Source organism: Hypanus sabinus, chromosome 5 (genome assembly GCF_030144855.1).
Source record: "Hypanus sabinus isolate sHypSab1 chromosome 5, sHypSab1.hap1, whole genome shotgun sequence".
Lineage (NCBI taxonomy): Eukaryota > Metazoa > Chordata > Chondrichthyes > Myliobatiformes > Dasyatidae > Hypanus > Hypanus sabinus.
Window position 1 is genome coordinate 40,042,418 of NC_082710.1, and position 18,930 is coordinate 40,061,347.

An 18,930-nucleotide genomic window follows, 5' to 3' on the forward strand; every position below is an offset into this window, starting at 1 on the left:
AGGGTTTTCCCTTTAGGATCCTCAGTGCTATTTTGTTTTGCTAACAGTATGCATAATGATAATAGCCTCAGAAATTACTTTAGTTAAAAATTATCTGATGAATGAAGTAACAGGCTCTCTAGATGTATACTTGCTTTCTTTCATCAGGCTAGGAAAACAGGGAATTTTAGGACTTTTCTTGGCCTTTCCATTCATTCTTCAAGGATAAAAGTCAAGTTTATTGTCCAATGCACACGTACACGTAGGTGTATAGGTGCAGCAGTATCACAGACACATAGCATCAAATGAGCAGCATATTCCCATCTCTGCCCATGGCACCTTCATCTCCCAAATTACCCTGGTGTCAGCTGATACCCAGACTGGTTCTTCTTATGAATGATAACACCTCATGGTACCCCAATCTACAGAATTACTATTTTTATTGTAAAATAACATCAGATTTAATTGTTTGAAAATAAAAGCAAATGCGGAAATCAGCCACAACTGACAATAGCTATTTTGAGCACATTGTTTGTAAAGAGCATTGAGGAGATAATTATAAATGGGGTCAATTACTGCACATCGGGAATAATGTCAAAATGACCTCAGTGCTCACTGTATTTGATCCACTGGAAGCCATTTCCACCTTTGATACTGCAGCTGAAACTAATTGCTGTCAAATTACATACCGGGTGGTCAAAACTGCCCAACATATCATTGACACCAGTCTACCCACCATCAAGAATAGTACCAGAAAAGATTTGGCAACATTATGAAGGATCCCATGCACTCCATTCATGGACTTTTTGTCCCACTCTCATTAGGGAGGAGGCTACGTAGTATCCCACAAAAGAACCACCAGACTCAAATACAGTTACTTTCCCCAAGCAGTAGGACTGATCAACTCCTCCACCCACTAACTGTACCACTACTTTATTATTTCCTATCAGTCACCTAACATCACTTTATGGATATATCTATATATCTATGTGTATAAGCTTTCCTAAATATTTATATTTATTTTGTGTATTTTTAGTATTACTAGGTATTCTTTATCTCTTGCTTTTTTGTGCGATACATCAAATCCAGAGTAACAATTATGTTGTTCTCTTTACGCTTGTGTACAGCAAATGACATTAAGCAATCTTGAATCTTGAATGAAGTTACTGAATAAAACCATTGTGAAATCATAGGAGATTCATTGTATAGAGGAAGGATATTGGTTTATCAGATATGAGCCTCTTGAAAGAAAACAACTTGATCTGATCCCATCTTCTAGTATCAGATATGTAACCCTACAGTTCACTCTTCTCCATGTGCTCTTTCAACAATGTTTTAAATGTGATGAAGTTTTCTGTTCTGATACTTTCATTATCTCCCCCACAATTACTTTAATTCTAGGTCCACTTGTCAAATAAACATAACTTTTCCTGTCTTCCTTCATTGCCTGGCAACATGCTTGTAAGCCTCCAATCCTAGTTGGGCTAATTTGGGTTGCTTTCTCTGGAGGGTCAGAGGCTGAGGGAAATCTTGAGAGATGTTTATAACGTTACGAGAGGCACAGGAAAAAGCAGGCAGCCAGAATTTTATTCTTAGGGTGGAAATATCAGACACTGGGGACCCGTATTGAAGGTGAAAGTGGAAAAGTTTAAAGATGTGTGAAGGAAGTTTTTTTTACATAGAATATGGTAGGTGCCTGGAACAGGTTGTCAGGAGTAGTGATGGAAGAAGATATGACAATGGCATTTAAAAGGCTTTTGGATTGACTCATGAACATGCAGAAAATGGAAAAATTTGTATCATGTACAGGCAGAAGATATTTACTTTAACTTGGCATTATGTTTGATGCAGGCATCATCAGCTAAAGGGTTTGTTTCGCTGTACTATGTTATATCTTGTCTGGTTCCATCACATTTTTGACCAGCTTGCACAAGGGACCTTATCATAATGCTCGTAGAAAGACTTCTAACAAAGCTAATGAAGCCAACTATGCCAGACCAGTGTAACATTTACTTCGCCATCTGTCACAGTGCCTTTCTGAGAATGATTGCTTAATTAATACCGATACAAGCTGGCATTGTACTGTGACCATTGGTCTATCAATGGCTGGTTTGAGACAGACTAACCTCAGTTCACACAGCACTCCTCCAGCCAACAGAAAATAACGGACTTTCATAAATCAAACCAGAAACACAAAGGGAATCAGTTTTTTGATCAGCTATCCAAAAACGCCAGCCACAGCTACGGATTTTAAAACTCAGAGTCACTAATTTAACAATGAATTGCAGCATTTAAGTATCCCACTTACTACAAACTTGTGTGTTTTGTTGTCCACAAAAGCCTTGTTGAGTCACAAAGAGGCACAGCACAGTCTGAGGCACCTAGTCACACTGAGACTGCGCTGACCGCCAACCACTTGTTTACACTAACCTCATATTAATCCCATTTTTTTATTCTTCCCATATACTCATTTGCTAACCCCCCATGACCTTTCACTTATCTACAGGGAACATTTACAGTGGTCAATTAAGCTAACAACATCCACGTCGTTGAGAAATGGGAGGAAAGCTGAGCGCCTGTGATGACGGGGCAAACTGCACACAGACAACACCAGAGGTGAGGACTGAATCCCTCTCACTGGCACCGGGGAACAGCAGATCTACCAGTTTTGCCACTGTGCTGATCTTCTCATTCCATCAGTGTTTCCTTCAGTTCCTTTCTACACCACTTTTGGGTTTTGCAGGATCTACTTCACAATGCATTCAGTCAACACAGGTGGCAGCATCTGGCTGGCTGTTTGAGTACGACCAGCAAGGGCACCAGAAATTTAACCTAAAAGAACAGAAGGACTGAAGTAAATTGCTATTTGACTGTTATTATGAGGAGGCACGGCAGCAAAGCAATTGGAAGATCAGGGTTCAATTCCTGACACGGTTGATAAGCAGTTTGTACGTTCTCCCCATGACTGCATGGGTTTCCTCCCACAGTTCAGAAGATGCAGGGGTTAGGGTTTATAGGTTGTGGGCATACTATGTTGGCAATGAAAGCATGGCAACACATGGACTGCCCCCAGCACAGGCCCGGACTGTGTTGGTCATTGATGCCAACAACACATTTCACTATATACAAACGTTTGTATTTCAATGCTTCAATTTACACATGACAAATAAAGCTAATCTTTTAATCATTATTGTCCAGGGGTGATGTGCTGGAGGACAGATTGCTTGGAATAATGTGATACACACAAATCTCTTTGGTTTCTGGTATATAAGCCATGATGGCAACAGCTGGGGTGTGCCAGTGCACTGATACTGCATGAGTATTGTGCTCGCTGCAGAGACAGAGGAGCAGAAAGTATCTGATGCTGCAGGATGGTGGGATCTGCCATTTTAAAAAATGAGTTGGCCACATATTTCACACTGGATAGTGCGGATGTGGAGAGGATGTTTCCATTTGTAGGAGGATCTAGGGTCTGGGTGCACTGTCTCAAAATAAAGGGACATCCTTTCAAACTGAAATGAGGATGAATTCCGTGAGCCAGATGGTGGTGAATCTGTGGAGTTCATTGCCACCGAGGACTGTGAAAGGCCAAGTCATTGGGTGCATAGGCTCTTCATTGGTAAGGGATTAAGGTCCACAGGGAAAAGATGGGAGGATAGGGTTGGAAAAAATCAGCCAGGATTGAATGGTGGAACAAACTCAATGGGCCAAATTGCCTAATTCTGCTCAGACAGTATATCTTATGGTTTTATGGAAAGACTTGGTTGCAAGCTTAGAGATGGACTCCTTCATGTTCCTTCACATGGCACTCGGGCTTTCAGGCAGGAGGTCAATGCCTGAGGATCTCCCTTTGCATGCTCAGTAACATCCTTCTGCCAAACAGATCCATTACATCCTCACCTGAGTCATCTGTCGTCCTGCTTGCCATCACCCTCTGGGAAGATGCTTTTGTCCCTTTGACATGGCCCACTAATGCTACTCAATAACTAAAAGCTGCTCACTGCTCCTGAAATAAAGGAAGACTCACAGTGTGGGTAGCATAAGCACATAACAAGACCAAGCACGTATTTCTCATGCAATGCCGAATGGTGCGATGACATGGGCTAATTATGAGCTGTGTGCCAGCTTTCTAGCACTGTTGAATTTCTCATTCATATCTTTTCTGTACTTAGCATTCCAACATATTAAAACACATGAAATCCAGGGAAGTGGAGCAATTGACAAAATGGGAACAGGTATGAAAATCCATTGGTGTATTTAACATCATTATTTTTATAACAGAGTTTGACATACTTTCCAGTATAAATTATCGACACGGTCAATCATAACCACGTAACCATGTAAGAATGAAAGGTTGAAATGTATTTCTAATGTGGACTGAGCGCTCTTGCACAGTGTGAATAATGTTTCAGCTCCTACAGTTGATGAGTGCTGATGACACAAGCACTCATACTTTCAGGTGGTTGGCTCAGATCCAGGCACTGAATTTTGAGGAGACAAAAGAGCCTGTGTTATGCCATGGAATTTAGTTTCTTATTTACTTCCTATAGTAACAAGATCATAATCAGCAATTACAACATTAGATCCAGCCACTGACTTGATGACAGATTAAGGCTGGGCAGCCAGCACCGATCTCTTCTAGTACATTCCTGATATTTTTGGTTTCCGCCAACTCTTCCTTGCTAAGAATGCAATGATAATCATTCAGCAAAATGGCCCAAGATATAGCTTCAGCAAACGTATCCCAGCAAGTCAAGGTTTTTAATTCTCAAGTGATCTTGGAGTTCCCACATTGTCCACGACATGCATCCACATTTATGTGGACCATCATTTTGATGGATTGGCACCATCACAGATTCTGTGGTGTCACAGAATGTTTACAATAAGTGGGATGCCAAGTGCATCTGTGTCAATACTATGAGAGAGCAATCTAGTTAGTCCTACTTCTGTGTACACTTTCCAGTGTTCTGCAAATTCTCTCCAAAAGGATGCCAATCTGAATATTACAACTAAACCTGCCTCCATTCCTGTCCTTGCCAGTGTATTACAGGCTCTGATCACTTGCTGGATAAGAAATACTGATCCTTGTGTACTTTTGGTTCTTTACTTGCTTGGAATAGTACAGCTCCACAACACTGAAAGGCATCCAGGTCAAAACAGCCGCTTCTTCGACAATCCATTTCATATATTAACTGTTAATATCTTCTGGCTGCTGTGTGTGACATTTATAGAACAAATCATTAAGGTTACTCCAAAGCATTTTTCCAACTTGTGATCTCTACCGCTTAGGACAACAATAGTAAATCTCTTAGTTCCATCACTTCTTCTGTAAGTCAAATGCTACCATGACTTCAGAAATGTATCACCAATTTTCAGAATCAGAATCAGAAAAATTATGTTTAATATCATTGACATAAGTTGTGAAATTTCAAAACCTTCCATATTCTTGCCTATTAGCAGTACAGAAGAGTTTTTACTGCAGAAGTAGCAGCAGTTCAGCAAAATGGCTTGTAACAGCCTATTCACAGGCAATTAGAAATGATTAATCTGTCTCATTCAGGGTGAAGCCAAAGGCAACTCACAGCAGCATTGCACCGTTTGCTGTCCACTCATGGCAGGAGTTCACGGCTTGGCAAGGATTGTAAACTTCCCATGTTGCAAGGCAATATTGTCTCACACTTGTCAACAGCAATGTACACAAAATGCTGGAGGAATTCAGCACGTCAGGCAGCATCTATGGAGGGGAATAAACAGTAGATGTGTCAGGTTGAGACCCTTCATCAGGACTGGAACAGAAGGAGGCAGAGGCCAGAATAAAAAGGTGGCATGAGGGGAGGGAATACAAGCTGGTAGGTGATAGGTGAGACCAGGTGAAGGGAAGGCAGGAAGATGGGGGGGGGGGTTAATTAAGCCAATTGGAGATAGCTTGAAGAGGCAAGGGGCTTAAAAAGTATCGAATAGAAGAGGACAGTGGACCATAGAAGAAAGGGCAGGAGGAGGGGAAACCAGAGGGAAGTGATGGGCATGTGAGGAGCAGAGAAAGGGTGAGAGGGTAATCATAATAGGGAATGGAAAACAAGAGAAGGAGGCGTTACGAACCCCGTAACTGGGTCACTTACCAGAAAAGATAGAGAGGTCCGTTGAAGTCTGATGGTACTATTTTTAATAGTATTTATTAGTAAAAATACACAAAAATAATATCAACGTAAACATACAGATAATATACGTTGTCAGTACTAAATCTAAAAGTGCGGGTATAATAATAATCAATAAGAAATAGCTCTATCGTTGTCTAGGGGATAATGTATTGTCCGATGGAAATATAAAAGTCACTCAGTTCATTCAGGCTGCAGCCTTTGGTTGGAGTCAAAAGAGAGATTTTTAGAGACTTGCCAGCTTTTCCTTTTTATGATTTCGATCCTTCGAGAGTTCCGTGGGTGTGGCCTCTCCTTTAGCTAAGCCTTCTTCCGTGGTAAGGCTCCAATTCCAGGCAAAGGGAAAGGACGCATGCGAGCCTCCCACCGGCTGTCGCTATTAAACGCTGTCACGGGATTTCTAGCGTTTCTCCTGGTGCGTCTAAAGGGGATGTTCCCCAGACCCTCTTTTATCCTTACTCACGGGGTCTCAGATGTCGATCAGGTTGGGATGATGTAATCCCTCAACCAGCCCACTATGGTCATCTCCTGAGGGCTTCAATGAATAGTACAGTACTCAGTACACAATTCCGTCTCCAAGAGATAATAGCCATTATCGATGGTTCCGCCTTGCTGAAGCCAGGACACATTCCAAGCCTTGTGTATTCTGGATGTCTCTCTCTCACTTCCTGGGTCCCAGACCCGAATTAATAGCGATCTTGCGATTCTCAAAAAGGAGGGGGCTACTTTGTACCCTTCGGCCCCTCAGAGTTGTGGCACATTTGTAACAGAGGAAGGAAGCAGAAATTAATGGAGAAACTGATGTTCATGCTACCAGGTTGGAGGCTACCCAGACAGAATACAAAGTGTTGCTCCTCTAACTTGTGTTTGGCTTCATCATGTCAGTAGAGAAGGCAATGGACATATATGTTGGAATGGGAATAGGAAGTCAAATTGAACTTGATGGCCACAGGGAAATCCTGCCTTTTGTGGCATACAAAGCGAAGCTCGTTGAAAACACAGTCCACCAATCTACGTCGCGTCACAGCGATGAAAAGAAGGCTGCACTGGGAGCATCGGATACAGAAGCTGACATCAACAGACTCAATGGTGAAGTGTCGCCTCACCTGGAAGGGTTTTTTGAAGCCCTAACTAGTGCTGAAGGAGCAGCTGTAGGGGTAGGTGTAACATTTGTCTTACTTGCAGGGATACAAGCCAGGAGGAAGATCAATGGGGAGGGACAAATGTACAAGGGACTCATATAGAGAATGATCCTCATGGAAATCAGAGAATGCGTGGGAAAGATGGGTAGGATTCTGATGGAGATAGCGGACTTCATGGTGAATGAGATGTTGGATTATTTCTGGTAATCACTCCCCCATCATTCCTCCCTTTCTTTTCCATTCACCATTCTGTTTACTGTCTCTCTGCTTCCCTTCTCCTCATCTGTGCATCACTTCCCTCTGGTTCCCCTCTGCCTTCCCTTTCGTCCATGGTCCTCTGTCCTCTCCTATTAACTTCCCTCTTCTTCCATCATCCAGCTTCTTATTTCATCCTCACCTCCCACCCATTTCCCCCTCACGTGGTCTAACCTATTACCTGCCAGCTTGTACTCCTCCCCCTAACCCCTCCCCCACACTTCCTTATTCTGACCTCTGCCCCTCTCCCTTCCAGTGCTGATTAAAGATCTTGGCCAGAAATTTTAACTGTTTATTCCCCTCCAGAGATGTTCCTGGACTTACTGAGTTTCTCCAGAGGTGTTGCCGAAGATTTCCAGCATCATTTCATCGGATTGTAATTCTTCAAGACCTATCTGCAATACTGCCAAGGACAGCAGAGTCTTTGATATCCATGCATGGTAGTATCAGCATAATTTTATGATATGCTAGTACATTATGTCAATGGCATTTGAGTTTTCACAATGAACCATAGAGATCTTAACGTTTGATGAGAGCTTTTCACTGATGACTCTGATGACTGGCCGTACAAATCTGTATTCTAATTCCCCATTAAACATTGTCAAAATCCTGGAAATCGCTGCCCATGGCTATCTTGACTGAAAGGGTTTTAAAAGGTGGTTGACAAAAACGTTTAGGGCTGGGCAATTGCTAATGACGTCCTGTGTGAACTGAGTGTAAATACTAGTAACTGAGTGATGAGGTATTCAACATAGTTTGTTTCTGACAGTGCATTTGGTGGAATATGGTCGATTACGAAATATTTGCTAAGACCTGTTGTGATAAACTATTGAATAGGTAATGTCCTCACAAGTTACCATTAAACATTGGTCTTCAGGGCTACCTGCTCCCTCTGTGTTCTGAGCAGGTCTCCTGGATCATTGCAGATAGGTGGCATCTCCCATACTTGGTCCTCTTCCACCAAGGGTTCTGGTAGTGCGCTCCAAAACCTTTAGCCATTCTTCATTGTTTCTGAGCCAGATCCCTTCACAACTGTTGGTACCTTCTCCAGCCACATCTCTCCTTCTTTATCACAGCTGCAAGCTCCTGGAGCTCTCTGGCTTTATTGCATGATATTGTCCATCTGATGGGTACAGTTGAAGGTACAGCCAAACCAGCACTATAGCTTTCACTGGCAATGACATTACGCTGATTGAAATAATGAAACAGCATGAGGCTGAAGTGGTACTTTCACTGAAATCAATTTCTATAACCCACTGGGCTGGCTTTTGGTGGGGGGTAAGTCAAGAACTAACATAAAAACCTGCTGCATTGGGCAGTAGAACTGTCATCTTTATTGTGGCTTAATTTTGTTATGTTTACTTGCATTTTTATTTAATCACCTACATACATGTGATTGTTCAGGGTTTTCTCAGTGGTTGCTGCTGCCTCCGTATTTTTCTGGAAACTGTATGGTTTCAGAGGTGCGTGTCACATTACTTGAATCTGGCTATCTCATTGGTTAATGTGATGAGTGGAATTTAATATTATCAGTGGTCTGGTAAAGAAGACTAGGCCACCTTTGTTTGCTCCCTTCCCATGTTCTGTTTTTGTTCCCCATCCTTGTGCTTCTTCTCCCCTCATCTTTCTTGTTCTTGTAATACTTAATAAGATGAGGGTAGGCAACCAGTTTTATGTCTCGCTCTTAACCTCTGAAGAGCCGTTGATTTACAGAAGCATCAGGATCCAACAAAGCTTTAGTTTTCTTTCCAGCTCCAATGGTGGGTCTCTGTTTCTTGTCCCATGGATGCAGCCTGACCTACTGAGTATTTGCAGGACTTCCTGTTTTTGTTTTAGTTAGTTTGTTTTTGACACGTATACAGTGGAAATATTTTGTATGCACGTCATCCAATCAGGTCGTATGTAAGCACATGGAAAAGGAAATGCAGAATGCTGAATATGGTGTTACAGTTACAGAGAAAGTGCAGTGCAGGCAGAGAAATAAGATGCAAGGGCCAGGACAAAGTAAGCTGTGAGATCATAAACACAAGAGATTCTGTAGATGCTGGAAATCAGGCTGTGAGATCAAGAATTCGTTCTTCCCGTGCAAGAGTCTGATAACAATAGATTAGAAGCTGTCCTTGAGCCTGGTGGTTGAGTTTGAGTACGTTCGCAAGTTTTTGTATCGACACCAGTGTTTCCCATCCTTCTTTAGCCCAATTCCTCCCTAAAGCACCTTCATACTTGCCGGCACCCCCGTAGTGTAAAAACATCTCTACCATATGGTAAGATGAGAAAAATTATTCCACTTTAAATTTTTATTTGCCTTTAAACCTAGCTAACACAGGACCTGTGTGCTGTACAGCGGCTTCAATATCAATGTGACCCTTGAGCTTGATGGTTTTTAGCAAGAGTTGTAATATCTGGTTCAAGCTGTGACAGCAGAAGCCTTAAGTCCCCACGTGTAACAATGTCCAAGTGGTTTCTGTTTTTGAGAGTATTTGGTTCACTGCACTCAAGCCTCTTTCAACAAAGTAGGAGGATGGAAATACAATGAAGATAAGTTTTTTTTCTTATATGCCACTAAACCAGCGTGGCAATCTGTCATAGGTGGTCTCCCATCTGTTATACAAGGAATCATGTTCCTTATTAAAATACTTTTATCCTCAATATACATTTTGAACTAGTCATAAATTGATTCTCCATTGATATTTGTTTTTAACTTTTTGCAATAGAGAATCTCTTCATAAACTTTCCCATTTGTGATAAGCTTTACATACACCATTAGCAATGCCTCATTGTCTCACACAGTTGTCTCATCCAGTTGTATCTCACATTCTGTTTATTGTAGCTCTGTGCATAGTTGATACTCAATATCTTCTCTCATTTTGTCAATATGATGAGGTACAAAGTTTTTACTCAGAGGAATTGATTTTAAAATCCTAGTATACATTTTCAGAACAGTGGTGATCACTTCTGATATGGCAGGCATTATTAATCTTTCACCAATTGTATGAAATTTTCTACACCATTTTGGAAATGTTGTAAGAAGCAATGAGACAACTATCAAGGTCATTTTTAGTTTTCTTGGCAAATGACTGCAGTGTGCATTTCTTTTCAAATGCTTCTTTCATCTCCATCACCTACCATAAGTAGCCTTTTCAGTGTGTCCTTTGCATTGTTCCTACAATTTTGATGGTTTCATGGCTTCATTAGACAGTACAGTATTACAAATAAGACATGAAGGATTGTCGCAGATCTGACAGGAGTGGAATAAAACCATCCCCCAGACAGGTAACATTGTATTGACTCACTTTCCATAGTTTCTGATTTCCAGTAGGATTAGAATTCAAGGCTTCACTGCCTTCAGACAGATAGCTATCACGCCGTACATATTTTTCCATCATTCATGGGCCTAAGTAAGATTTTAAAAATTAACTCAAACTGGGAATGCTTATTGGATGTTGTTAACAACAGCCAGTCGACATGGTTAGTCAGGTCTCATGTCTCAAGTTAAGGTGCCACTTACTGCGCCCCTCCCTTCCTCCCAAGAATTTTGAACTCCCCCTGAATTTCTATTTCCTCTTATGCCCTGGTTGGGAATCACTGAAATGGGAGTGTGAGGAGAAAGAATGGCCAGAGTGAGAGTTTTATTTAGATTTTTGATTTGGCAGATTGTAGAATGTCATTAAACGTGTTTGCTGAATATTTGCTCCCTCTTCCCATCAATGATATTTAACAAATAATTATCTTTTGAACAATGTCTGAGCACAAATGTATCTGTATTTAAAACAGAGATGATTCTTCCATTTCATCAAGATCTGATTGATATGCCTCAGTTATTCATTTTCATGGCATAAAAAACTTCAGCCAGTTCTCTTTGTAAAACTTTGCTTTGAAGTCAGTGATCTTGAAAATGTGGATCCAAATAAAGAATAGACTGATCTGAACTGTATCTATTTTAGTCAGTTGCACTCAAAGGCTGCATAGTAACTGAACAGTTTAACAGACTCATCTATGTATTACAATGCTTGTGGGTTTCAGAATTTGGTAACATATGTGAGATTCAGTTTGTTAGGATATATAGAGGACACTTCAAATCTTGCTCTTATTCACCTTCTTGTTAATAACAATCCCACAGAAATAATGTATTACTGTGAAAGTCACAGATAAAAAATCAGACAGAAAGTTAAGTTCAAAGGATTGTCATCTTTAATTTGTTAATAGAAGATTTTTCAAGTGTGAGAAACTGTTGCTTAATGTTGATGAACACTTGATGTTGTTTGACTTCTCAAACTTGTACTGCTAGTACTGCAGGCATAGACAAGAGTTGTCAGAGAGGTGCTTTTGATGCAAAGGTTTTTTTACGCTGTGGAATGCATTACACCAAGTACTCATTGAACCACAGCCAAAACAATTATGGTATTTAAGCGAGGAATGGCCAAGCATTTGAAGCAGAAAATTTTTATAGGGTTCAATGAAATGGGTTTGGATTGATTGCTGATTTGGGAGGTCTGGTAACAGAGCAGAATAAATCACTGTGGATTGATGAAGAATATACCAGCGATGCTGTGGGAGGAGAGGGAAGACCTACCAGAGATTTTTAAATCTTTGATAACAGCAGGTAATGTGCTAGATAATTAGAAGATTGTAAGTGTGGTATCTTTATTCAAGAAGGAAGTAGAAAGAAGAAAGTGAATTACCTACAGGCACGAGTCTAATGTCAGTCGTATGGAAGTGAGAAAAATATCATCTCTCTCTCTCTCCCTTTCTCTCTCTCACTCACTGATGATCTCCCCTCTCACTGTGGCAGGAGTGATATCTCTTCCTCCTTTGCTACAGAGAGAGAAAGAGAGAGCCTGCCTGAGTTGGTGAAGTGTTGGTATGGACAGAAGTTTTTAATAGACTCTAGATCATGGTCTCTGGTGGGCTTTATTATTGCTTGCATGGTGGGTTATGAGGGTTGATGTTTTTGCTGGAGCAAGTGGGGGGAGGAGAAGGGGGGGTTGGTTGATGCTTTTGTTGCTGCATGAAAGTGGGAGGGGGCTTTGGGCTTCTAATGTTTTCTGTCATTCATTCTTTGTTTTTCTTTCTCTCTGTTTCATGGATGTCTGTAAAGATTAAGGATTTCAGGTTGTATAATATATATATATATATATATATATATATATATATATTCCCTGATATTAAAGTGAACCATTGAAATTGAACCATGGAAGTTTCTAGACAAACACTTGAATTGCCAAGACATAGAAAGCTATGAATCAAGTGTAGGATAATGTGATTAGCATAAATCTGCACTTGCTGGTTGACCTAGACACATTGGGCTATGACCTTTCTCTGTGTGATCTATTCTAAATTTATGATATTGTCCATATAGCAATTCAATAGATCATATTCTGAGATCATCATCATATTGCTGCATCACTCTTCCCTCCGCTGTCAGAGCTAGTCTACTGAAGAAAGAAGGATTTGCAAATTTACTGAATGTCAAAGTGCACTCAATTAAGCACTTTTGAAGTAGCCACATTCGGAATATAAGCACTAACGAAAGGCAATGTGATAATGGCCAGGTTATTTCTTTGAGGTATTGGTTGAGGGAACCAAAGAGAACACATCTGGGGCTCATCAATTCAAGTTGACATGTGATTTTCTGTTGATCTGAGATGAAAATTGTTTTAATATTTCATTGCTTGATTGTGCTGCATTTCCGTCGTACCTCACCTTAGCTCAACAAAATGCCATGTTTACAGCACTAGGTACATCAGGATAAATGTTTATACTCTGATTCCGGTTAATTAGGATACATCAGGACCAGTACATTTTGGCCCAGTTAAACAACTGTCTCAATTAGCCAAAGTTTCATGGACATAGTTAAAAAAGTATAAAAAAGACAAACTATTCGTTACTGAATTATGTATTTAAATAAAATACAGAATAAATTAGAACTTTACCAAAACTACTACAGTACTATAAAACTTCATATTAGTTCCTAACTGTTATCAACGGAGAAATTCTTTCAGCGTACACTGAGTTGTTCTTTTGATTGACTGGAAATAAACAAAATCAACAAAGACAACTAACGTTGCCTTTAACATTAGTTAAAGACTATGTTAAACTTAGTCTTTAAGTTTAATGTTTTCGACAATTGCATCCTCCAAATCTTCATTTTAATAGTAAGATTCAAGATGGTGGCTGATACCTTCAAATTCTTCCTAGTTCTAACTTGCTGCAGTAATGAAATCGTTTCATTTTTACTCCCGACTGTTTCTGATATCTCCAAGTCTGAAAGCTTGAAACTGTAGTGACCAAAACGGTTCTGAATCATCTTGTTGTTTATTACTATCCAACTATCTGTGACAAAAATCACTGTGTTTTAAACACACAAGTAACAGTGTTTGCTCTAAGTATGATGTAGTGTCTAACGGCCACACGTTGTGCGCATGACTGATCTTAGTTTCAAAACGTTTGGCAACAGCCTCCTACTCCAGTTGAGTGACATAGTGCCCCAATAAACGAAGGAAATCCTGGATATTCTCTCAATTTGTTTTTGTTCCTTAAGAGTTGTCCTAAATAAGCACTTGAGCCAAGTAACCGATGGTGCGTTAGGTGGAATTCACTGTATTTAGTATTGTTAATACCAAACTCAGGGCTATATTCAAAGGTGAGACATACTCACAAAGAAACCCTTTCTATATAAGCCAATGATATGCATAATTTACCAGATCGTGTGGTCATTTCAACATTGCCAGAATGTGCTTAAAGAAACTGTAAGTTACGATTTATATATTCGCTTTTGATGACCTATAAATCACAGCTTAGAATCAAATCATCAAGTTTCACTTGATGATTAAATAAGTCATTTAATAAATTGCAAGACTTAGTTTGCTTGTGTAAAATTAATCTGCAGCAATCAAAATAAAAACATTTTTGATTTTTTATGTAATTCCCATAAAGCTATTCTGAATATAACACACCACTCAGAAATCAGCTAAATTAATTGCTTCATTGCCAATCACTAGAGTCTTCCTAATTCTTAAAAGATCACTTTGTCTAATAAGATTATAAAAAAGATCTTTATCATGTTTTTTCTGTGAGGTAATAGGATATCAGCATTGAAGCATACATAAATAACTACTTGACTCAATTTCTCCGTGTGTCTATTGCTACATCCCACTGTATGTCTCTTTGGAGAATCTATCCACAAACAACAATCTAAAGTCATAAGAGTGCCCTTTTGTTGACTTGCATGACTGTTGAGAGTGCTTTATGCAAATCTGCCAGCTAAAATGTTGAGTGTGTGGCAACCCACTTCCTAGCGCACTCAAACCGCCTCACAAATAGCCAGCGCACCGGCACAAAGGCCAGGTCTGCTTCACCAACAAAGGGAAAGTCTGCGGGGGTTTGTGAGTACGTGCCCCTTACAGCATCCGTGCCCAGGAAGGGCGGGATGAGGGAGGCTTTAAAGCAAGGCTGTGAAGTTTGAATAAAATCATCTTTAATTGCAGTTTACCGACTCCGTGTCGTTATATTAGTGCTGCGTGTAGCACACCTCTACAATTGGTGACCCCGATGTGATGACCGACGCCGCATCTGTTCATGCGGTTTCGTTGAAACTGCAAAGCTTCTGGATGCTGCGACCTCACCTATGGTTCCAGCAAGCTGAAGCCCAATTCCACATTCGGCAGATAGCCTCAGAGGACACAGGTTACTACAGAACACAGCGGCCCAGGTTGAGGAGTTCGTACAGTCTCCCCCAGCGGACAGCAAGTACACGGAATTCAAAGCCCTGCTCATAAGGACTTTCGGACTCTCACGGCGCGAACGAGCTGCCCGTTTACTGCACCTGGATGGCTTGTGAGATAGACCTCCATCGGCTTTAATGAATGAGATGTTCTCTCTGGCCGACGGACACACACCCTGCCTCATGTTTGAGCAGGCATTCCTGGAGCAGCTGCCCGAGGACATACGCCTGCTGCTGTCCGACGCGGATTTCAGCAACCCCCGGAAGGTGGCAGCCCGGGCGGACTTGCTGTGGAACGCCAAGTAGGTGAGTGGGGCATCCATCGCACAGATCTCCCAGCCACGCTCCCAGCAGCAAACCAGTCCGGGCCCGGCCACAGAGCCCGCTAGCTCCAGAGGCAGCGGTGAGGAGACCAACGAACAATGGTGTTTCTACCACCAGCGGTGGGGCGCAGAAGCCCGCCGTTGTCGCCCGCCCTGCCAGTTCCCGGGAAACGCCAGGGCCAGCCGCTGCTGATGGCTACGGCAGCTGGCCATCAGGATAGCCTCCTGTATGTGTGGGACAAGAGGTCGGGACACCGTTTTTTGGTCAACACCGGTGCCGAGATCAGCGTCTTACCTCCGACGAGTTACGACACCCGCAGCAGGGCACCGGGTCCCCCCCTGAGGGCTGTGAACGGCAGTACGGTAAGGACCTATGGCACCCGTACGGTGCAGCTACAGTTCGGCTCCAGCCGGTTCACGTGGGACTTCACACTGGCCGCCGTAGCCCAACCGCTTCTGGGTGTGGATTTTTTGCGGGCTCACAGCCTGCTGTTCGACCTGCCCAGGAAGAGACTGGTACACGCCGAGACCTTTCAGACGTTCTCCCTGGGTGAAGCCCAGTTGCCAGCCCCTCACCTCGGCTCCATCACGCTGTCCGACAACGACTTCACCAGAGTCCTGGTGGATTTCCCATCAGTTCTGGCACCGCAGTTCATGGCAGCCATGCCCCGACACGGCGTACAGCACCACATCCCGACCCAGGGACCACCCCTCCATGCCCGTGCTCCGGTCCAGACTGTGGACATTGGGGAGTGTATCGCCAATTCTGGGGGAGGGGGGTTATGTGGTGACCCACTTCCTAGCGCACTCGAACCGGCTCACAAATAGCCAGCGCACCGGCACAAAGGCCAGGTCTGCTTCACCAACAAAGGGAAAGCCTGCGGGGGTTTGTGAGTACGTGCCCCTTACAGCATCCGCGCCCGGGGAGGGCAGGATGAGGGAGGCTTTAAAGCAAGGCTGTGAAGTTCGAATAAAATCTTCTTTAATTGCAGTTTACCGACTCCGTGTCGTTATTTTAGCGCCGCGTGTAGCACGCTGCTACAAGTCTATATTTTCAATTCACTACACAAGAGTTCCTTAAAATCTTTCTATCAATTTAAAAATAATTTTATTCTATCATACTTCTTTAATTGCATCTGATAACAGGTTCACTGCTGAATTATTAGAAAGTCATATTTTAAACAAACCAGTAGAGTGGCAAATAAAGAAATGCAATTTGACTTGACACAAAGGCAGTTTCACCAAGATAAATAAAAAAAAATAAAATGTATTTTTGATTAAATCCTAAATGACTTGTGAAGGCTGAAGTAGCACACATTGAAAATGAGCAGTGTAAAAAAAATAGGATACTTAATATGTGAAATAAAGATGATATACAATTTTTATGATTATTGGTATTAAGGGTTTTTCTGGGTTAAGTCTGGAAATCTAAATCAAGTAGGAGGTAGAACAGATGGAGAAATGAGAAAAACATCCCAGAGGTTATATATTTGATCTTAGGAAGGGTCCCTGTGCTCAAAGCTCTTTCACATTGCTCAATGTTTTTAATCAGAACATGAGTAAATTTTAATGAAACCTGATCATTAAAAGTGATTGATGTTCTTGGCTGGTGTAGGGCCTTTCTGGAAATGTAATCTTGCAGTTTTTTTTAGCTTGTTCTTTTTTTCATACTTCTCCATTTTGGGTTTAGCCGGCATTCATTGTTTTGCATTGCTTAGTGGTTCATCTTTGAGTGATTTTCCTGCCCTTTTAAATTGTAACATGTGAATTATATTATTGAAGGAAAAATTACTGGAGACTTGCTCCCAGCAGGGAGAATGTTTGAAAGAGCTGTAGGATTGAAGAATTTATCTATTCATGTTTGAACAGCATATTGTATAAAAAGACTGTCTAACATAATAATTCCACATTTTAAACTGTAATATTTAATTCCAGTTTGAACTTAATAAGCAATAAAATAAGACATGCTCAGATTATTCCAATATTGTTTGTGAAGATCATTATCTGACAACCAGCTGGCCCAAGCACACCTGGGAAAACACATGCTGCATCACAGTCTCAGACAATCAAATTACTCAATTTCATTTAAAATAATAATTAATGAAAAAGTACATGCCAAACTTATAAATAGAGAATGAAATACTGTGGAAGTTGGAAATCGGAAATAAAAACAGAAGGGTTGGACATCTTCTTTGGGTATTTCCACTATTTTCTATTTTTATGCCACAATTAAATTAAACACATTAATAATATTTCGTAACTTAATTGAATCAGTATTCTCAGCTATAAACATTAACATGTGTTATTGGTGAATAATGTTCCATTGTCAGCTTAACTTTTTCTTTATTTTGTTTTCATTGCCAAACGCTACAGTATCTGTTTATCATTATGTTGAACATGTCCAAGCACAGTCGCTTGACAAGTTCCATTCTTGTTGAATACGTCATTGAGGTAAGGACAGGTGGCTGTTCTGTTGAATTGCAGTTATTTTTCCATATTTCTCTACTTGAATTTAACCAGGTTCAGAATTTCAAAACCACAATGACCCTAAGCTAATGCCCACCTGTCACTCACTTTCCCATACACTGGCAGAGGAGAGTGAAAAGGAACAGGCAGGAAATTACTGTTGCCGTTGGGAAAAAGGAACAGATCTATTTGAAGGCAGATGGGTCTACAGACCTATTGATTCATTACCTGAGTTTCCACTCACTTAGGTCATGCAACAGGGAGCAGAGATAAGGCCAATCACAGCACTTGTTTGTGTTCCAGTGAGTGCCATTGCATCAAATAAAGGCAGAAATGTCTCTATTGTTTGTGGAGGGAATGCATTTCAATCAAGTGTTCTGTTGGCATTCATTTCCTTCCTCTTGCAAAAAAGCCTCCACTAATTTTTTGACCAATCTATTAAACATTAGGGCTAGAATAAAATTGTGGGAAATGATTTTTTTTTGGTATTACACCACATAATATATTTCCACATCCTTTTATATTTAAAAAGAGTATTTAAATTAAATATATTATTTTAAAAATTGACGAAAACTTTCAATGTTAGAATAAAACGGATGATAATATAGCAGACATTTGTGGCCTGAAACTACTGATTTAATTTTACACAGTCTTTACTAAAATATTGACGTTCTGTTTATTGAGGCAGACTATATTTGACGTGCATCCGTGCCATACATTTTCCACCTGCAAGGTTCTAATGGTTTCACTAAACCGAGTCTAATTAAATGCAAAGTCTCACCAGTAAAGTCTTTCTACAAAAGTGCCCATGGGTGGTAGCTTATTCATGAGTGATGGACCCAAGGCAAATTTTCCTGACCTCAACCACCCTGATATTCCTTTGACAG